Source organism: Chroicocephalus ridibundus, chromosome 3, assembly GCF_963924245.1.
Source record: "Chroicocephalus ridibundus chromosome 3, bChrRid1.1, whole genome shotgun sequence".
NCBI lineage: Eukaryota > Metazoa > Chordata > Aves > Charadriiformes > Laridae > Chroicocephalus > Chroicocephalus ridibundus.
Window position 1 is genome coordinate 96,303,098 of NC_086286.1, and position 7,598 is coordinate 96,310,695.

Consider the following 7,598-nt stretch of genomic DNA (forward strand, 5'->3'; position numbering starts at 1 on the left):
GCATCCTGCCCAAAGTCATATTCACGCCCTTTCCTGCACTTCTGTATCAACTGCAAGCACAAAGGCAAATAAAATCACCAGAGAAGTGAGTGTATGAGCCTACCAGCAGTCTAAGGAAAGTGTCTCTTCTGCTATATTTTATCACAGCTGTTCATGAAAAATGTGCTTTTTGTTCCACCACACCTTCAGCAATGATCCCGTGGGGCATTTTGTTGGTCATATTTCAGAGTAACAGTCAGCTTACAAGCTTTCAAAATCAGAATTTATCAAGGAGGAGTAAGATGGTGACTTGTTGTCCCTTGTTTTAAGGTAATGAAAAAGGGAATTTAGGAAACTTTTATAATTCCATTCAACTAACATGAATATTAAGGACAGTCTGTCAAAAAAGACTGAAAGGCGCAATGTCTTTTCTTATGACTTAATCTTTTCCAAAAAGAGGAACTATAATCCATTGTCTAATGATCTTTAATATGAATAACAGGAGAACAGGCTAAAATAGGAAAAGAATCTTTTAAGGAATATTTGGATGAGCTGGAATTACTCAAATTACCATTCCTATGACAAAATCTCAGAAATCACTGAGCATTCTGTGAGTTTGTGGGGAATGGAGAAAATCCTGAAGAATAAGAACAAGAACAAGAACAAAGAATGAGAACAAGAAGAAGGATGGCCATATTATCACTATTAGAAAGGAGGGAGTAGGATTATGTATAGAATACCTGGCTAGGGAACAGTACCATAGAAAAGGACGTATAATAGATGACAAAATTAACCTAACTGTTCCAAGTATCATATGGAAGGCATGGGTAGCAAATACTATCCTCCACATGGCACTGGTACGGTCTTGATCAGAGCAGTCATTCTTGTATTGGAGTCCACATTTTATGAAACATACAGATGTAATGAGAAGACTTTTATTTATTATGAATTCAAAAAAGAATTTCTAGGAAAAAGAAAGATGCGTTCTGTAGAAAAGCAGAGATGAAGGGGAGGTATTGGTGCTAGCTGTGTAAAAGGTTGCTATAAATGGGAAAGTGGTCAGTTATTCTCCATTTGCACTGAGACAGTAACCTGTGGACATACAGTAACAGTAAGGCTTATGTTAAATATCAGGAGAACTTTCTTACCATCAGGACATCAGGAGGTGGCTGGTTTATCATCATGGGAAGTTTAGACAAATGTCTCCTGGCTTGAGGTCAATGGTTGGACTACATGAACTTTTGTGCCTGGTGTTTCTACAATTTGTTTCTTGCTGGCACATACCTTGATTTTTAAAGTAATTCAGTTTGTGCCACATTCAAATTCCAGCTGCAAGCTCTTTCTTTTGTTGACCATATGCTTTCGAGCACAGAGCAGTGTGCTGTGCTTGACAAGCTGGGAGGCTCCAGGGACATCCTGTTGGAACAATGCAAAGAAGAAATACTGGGAAGGTGAATGAAGAGGGAAGGAGGAATATATTAGCTCTGTAGTTCGGCGGCAGTGTTACAAATACCTGTAGAGCCAATTCCTCAGTGTTGTTGAGCCCAGCTAATCATGGGCTGAGTTTGTGAGCTCGGCACAAGAGTACTGTGTAACATGTATATTTATGGTACCGTGACCACTACTAGGGTATAATGAGAATTTCAGTGTGGGAGGAGACACCGCAAACAGATGGAAAGGCAGCAGTAATCCACAGACATATTGATGAGGCATGCAGGCCAACTGGGTGCTGACCAAGCCCAGCTGTCCCTCTCCCTGGTCTAGTCTATTTGAGAGGAAAAAAAAAGAGGCAGTGTTTCAAGTAACATTCCCAGCACATGAGTTTATGGTTGGTGTTGATATAGCATGACCCTTTTTCCACTGCCTGTCTTGCCCATAATGAAGATGCCATCTTCACTGCCTTGAAAGTGCCACGTTCACAGTCTGCACCAGGATGCAGCAAACTCCTCTTTCTTTTTGTTATTGGATCTGTACAGGCAAGCCTGTCTTGAGGAGAAAAAAGTGAGCCTAGGGAGGACACGGTTTGAAAAGGTGCCTGCTCTCCCCTAGCCATGATAAATCCTTCGTTGTTCTGGGACCATAAGGTTATTGCGCAGCAACCACACCTTCATATGTGCCTTCTCACATTGCCTGCCTAATGTCTCCTAAAATCTTATACAATTACTGTATACAGCACATATAATAGTAAATGGTAAGGAAATATCCCCCGTTTGGCCAGCTAGCTCCCCAAAGATTTAGGGAGGCAGGTATATGCTCTGGGTCATTGAAGTGATCTGCCAGTCTCCAACTGCTCAGACACTTACAGTGCCGTAAAACACTCATCACCTCAGCGATGCCACAAACCACTTGTCCTCTCAGCGATGCACTCTGAACAGCAGTTTTCAAAACACATCTTCATAAAAAACAGAGCCAGTGTCAGCCAGTTATTTCCATAAAGCAAGGGCCATCCCAGAAGTAAATAAATATTGTATCATGAAACCAAGTCCACAGACAAGACCAAGAAACTTTCCTATCTGCTGGTTCACAATATGAGGTGTCACCCAGCTGCCTCGCAAGCCTTGTCACGCAATATCCACTTACCATGGTGACTGCCAGCTGTCTCAGTGTCACTGCTGGCAGCCCAGGTTGGATGTTGGCCCATGAGCCAGAGGATGATAGATTCACACAGGGATGATTTAGTCTTGAAGTAGGGGGAAGCGACTTTTCTTTCTGAATCAGTCAACTGATACAGGTTCCCCAGTACCACGTGTGTCAATAGGTTTTACTTTCAGAGTGGCTTATTTTGGCATAGCCTAAAGCCTTTTCCTGATCAAATTAAGCGCGGCAGAGACCCACTACTTAAACACTGAAATAAGTGTCCCTCCAGAGAAGTTTGCTTGCATTAGGCTATGCTGGTTTAAGTTTAAATCTGATTATACTAAAACAATTTATTCTGTCAACAAGGCCTCATGTAGGTCTGAAATATAATGGTGTGGGATGTTTCTTAGGATTTCAAGAGAAACTGGAGCAAATCTTTTGACTTCTGAAGGACAAAAAAAATATTCATCAACTCGAGGCTCTTACAAAAAAAATTGCCACACGGTGAAAGAAAACATCATCTTTATGTGGAATAACTCCAGGGAGTAACCTGAAGCAGTTCCTGTTTTGAGGGCATTTAGGTAAATTGCTGTTTCGGACCAGAAGAAAAGCTTGTATGCCTGAACACTTGTCTGCTTAGGGTTTTTTTTTACTGTAACATGTAGTATGCTACAAGATCCATCTCCTTACAAGCTTGCCTGACATACGCTAGGACACTGGTGCTACAACAACATTACCTCATTAATATAACATTACATTACAAACAAAACATGGACTAAAACATTCAACCCTCTAAGTATCAGGACCAAGGGTCAAGTAGCCTTTTTCAACCATACCACTTTTAACTTTCAGGTTTTTTTTTTCATATCCAGGGCCTGCTCAAAATATAAGCAAACTGACTAGGTACCAGGACTCAGGGATTGCTCAGGGTCTTCCGATATGAGTTACATGAATACAGGGGAGGGGCAGCCAAACAGCGTAAGGGGGGTCCTCTTCATATTATCTGAAAAGGTAGATTGAAAAGAAGATTAAAGGTGCAAAGGCTGAATCATAAGGCAAGTGCTCAAAGAGACCACTTTAAGGTTCAACAGGCAATTTTATTTGTAGTGCCTCCAATCCTTGAATGCCTGAGTTTGCATTCCTGCTAATATCCTTGTAACATAGGGGGTTTGGGGGCATGCAGTTCTCTAGGCTGAAAAGCAAATAAACACTTTCCCTTCTTTGAAACTATGTTACCCCTGGGGTTATCTCTGGTGCTCAGATCTGTCGCTCTGCCCTGCCTACCTTTGCCGCTTGAGCGAATGCTATAGTTGTGAAACATCACCTGGAACGTGGCCCAGCAACTGGCACAGGTTTCAGGTGTTTGCTGGCGGCAGATGTTTGGTGAGAGCATGGATTTCGATCCAAACCTGTGCCTGGAGGACCTCCTATGAGCAGCTTCTTTGCATGTCCATTTCCCACCTTTTCCAGTCTTCATCAACGAAGCCCGTGGCATGGAGGGATAATTGAATCTCTTCAGCGTTCAGGATTCAGCTCTGCATTGCAAACTTATTTTGCCTTTTTTTGCCTTGCATTATTTTAAAATAACATTTATTTTTTGTGGTGGTTTCCATCAAGCTATGCACAGCCCTGTTCCCTCTGCGTGTCCCCCTTCCGCTATGTTGCAACTTGTCACGCCTGCCTCACCCCACTTCTGTCCCTACGTGGCATTTCAGAGCTCTGGGAGGCAGGCATGACACCTTGCTCGTACCAACTGCCTGTGACCACAGAGGTCCAAATGGGCATTTGCAGCTCCTCTTTCCAGGAATCTGTCGCTGGTTGCTATAGTGATAAACAAGTTGGCTTATTAGGAATACGAACAAAGCACTAGAGAAAATTATTTCAAAATGGTCTATGTGCATACATAAACATGCAATCTTGTTCTTCATTGTCAGCTCAGGCAGCTGGTTTCTTGTTTCTGGAACAGCACAGACCCCCATATATATTATTTTAGCAAGTCCAGCCTGGTCTCTATTGCCTGTCTTTTCTGACACACAGTGTCCTGTGTGCAAGTGCAGGGTCCTTCACTTCTGAGTTGGATGATTACATTTTTTGTGGGCTTCTACAACTGGAAAGTGTAGGAAAATGCACTCTCTTAGAGAAAGCGTTAGGTGATCTAATGAGGCTGAAATAAGTCTAAAGAGACAGAAGAGGACAGAAGAAATTATGTTTTTGCTGCATCCTGTGCCGCTGCTTCCTTTTTTCTTTTTTCTTTCTTAGCCTCTCGCCGATGCCAAGATACCTCTGTGCAGACACTTAGGGTGGTGGTCTGTGCCTGTCAGATGGCAGCACATTACATTGTCTGTAGGACGCCTGGCTTAAGCATTGGTCTTTTGGGCCTTTGCTAACGTATAATAAATCTGTTCTCATTTAAATCCCTACATACACAGTGACTGCACTGAGATCAGGCTTCTGCCCTTCAGTGTGCAGTAGGCAGTGGATGTTCTCTGACACTCCCGCGAGATGCAGCCCCACTGCTCTTCTTTTGGCTAATCACACATTTTCTTTGACTGAGCAATGCCAAGAGGTGGACATTCAAACACTAGACACTATGCTGCATATATTTAATTTAGACAGGCAGGCTAGTCTTTTGCCTGCTATGGTTTGAGTCACCCAGTCTCACCACAGAGACTAGGCTGATCAGCCACCTTTGCACGCCAGAGCACCTTCGGTTACCACCAGTCTCTGCTATTGAAAGAAAACCATGAAACAGTCCAAAGAAATGGACCATTCTTAAGTTTAATCTATTCAGTTACAGCTATGTGAAATAGGAACTATTTCTCTGCAGTGTTTTATCCACTAGTTAAAAATAATTGCACATTTTTATATGTTTATCCAACTGGTTTTGCTTCTGCTTCCCGCAGGACTGTAATAGTTCTGTCAGCCACAGAACCTACAAAACAATCGATTTTAATAGCTTTTTTTCAAATGCTATCTATAACTCTGGCCATCTTTCCAATATCTGAAAAATAACAGTCTGTAGTGTTGTACTCAGCTTGAGCAAATCCTGGTGTGCAGAAACTGAGGGGAAATTCAAATGGAGCAAGCAAAAGGCTTGGCCAGTTTGCCCCCCAACCCCGGGCACATCCAGCTGTGAGAAGGCTGGGTGGGTAGGCTGGGTTGCAGAAGAGCTGCCTGATGTGGGGGGTGACCCTGAGTGGTGAGGGGGAGAAAACCAAAAAGAATGGAGCTGCTTTAGAGAAAGTGGAAAAAGTACATCTATGATGGCACTTCTATCGGAACTCTCATGCTATGCCTATCCTTTTCTACAGATGTTGGAAAGACTGAAACCAGTGAAAAAGGAAGAAACTGGGGCATGCAATTGCTGGCTAGCATTACAATCCCTTACGACCGCATCCAGACAGCACAAGGCGAAGAATCTGCAGTATGCTCCAATTTGCAAAAAGTCTCCATGGGCCTGTGGAGAATGTTCCCAGAGAAGACATTTCTTTTGCATGTACACGCATATGCACGCTTCCACACACACACTGCTTCCTAGCACTGTGTTGAGCATCCCCCCGCCAGGCATCATCCCCTGGTAAGAAGCACACGAAACTGAAGTGGAGGTAGTTTTTTTTAAAACAAATGAAAAATCGGGTGCCAAGTCCTGACACATCTCTGACAAAAGTCTTTGGAGAATGGGGGCAGCAATCAGCAATACCATAATAGATGAGCCAAGCAATAAGCTACTGCAAACAAACAATTCTGGACCAGATCCTGGAGAGAAATGCCTGCCCACACACCCTGATACAACCCAGAATATGCACCATACTGGATATTGCGTGTGAAACCATAGGAACAGCCTGAGTCACACAATGATTGGTACCATCCATCACAAGTTAGAAACTCGTCCTTTGTTTCAGAGTTGCACCTGAGGCCTCAAATCAAATGTGACAATTTTTATAATAACCAGTGCTAAGGTGTTTGGCAGAAACAACTATCTCTGTAGAGAGTTTGTACCCACAAATGGAATGGCTATTTTACCGGGTTCCTCCAGTTTCCAAAGGAAGAACATTTTGCTTTGCTTATCAAGAAACAACAGTTCAATAAACAACATTTGGCTTATATGTAGTGTCTTCATTATCTCTTACCTCTCCGTCTAAGATAATCTATACCTAAAGCTCACAGAAAATGCTGCTGCATTATTTGACATCGCACACTCATGACCTGCAAGTCTGTTCTGTGGGACGTGAAAACATGTTACAATGCTTCTGGGGTAAAAATATAGTTATTGTGATTTGTTATCAAACAGCCAAATGTCTCATATCATTACGTTACAGATCTTGTGTACAGTTAGAAGCAGTAAATACTATGTTAGCCAGTGTACAGAAACATGTAGTTACCAGCTTTCAGGAGCACAATTAAAGAGATGGAAGAACACCAAATAGTTCATCAGGATACCTCCCTGGTGCTGAGTTAGTGTTTGTGCTCCTTCCGAAACTGCTGCAATTACGTTTAGCTATTCTTATTGCTGCCTTTATTAAGGTCTTATAGCCATAAACTATTAAGTATTCTCTCTAGGCTAAGCTCTGAATACAACATGCAAGTCCACCAATTTTTTGTATAAAAAATAATATAAAGTTAAAAATAGTATTTTTATTATTATCATATTTTTGACTATAAAGAATGTCAATTAAACACATCTATTCATAACCCTTAGTTTCTAGGTTCTGCCCCAGTAGCTTTTTAGGGTCCTGACGTGGTATCATATAATACCTAGATGTGACTAGCTTTGAATTAGCTTTTCCAAATGATTACTGACTTTCAAACGAGAACAAGCAATAGCTTCTTGGTATGTTGCTTTGATACACATGTTTGCATTATTTGAACGAATTATCTCTGTAAATAGGATTATACCGTAAATGAGAAAACAATGGTATGTTCAGTCATCGGAGAGAGATGGTGTTTACATGATTGTCCTCTAGATAAACTGCATCAGCACAAAATGGGCAACTGTAATTTCATGTCCGAGATGTTTTTGATTTGGATGTATCGAACTATTT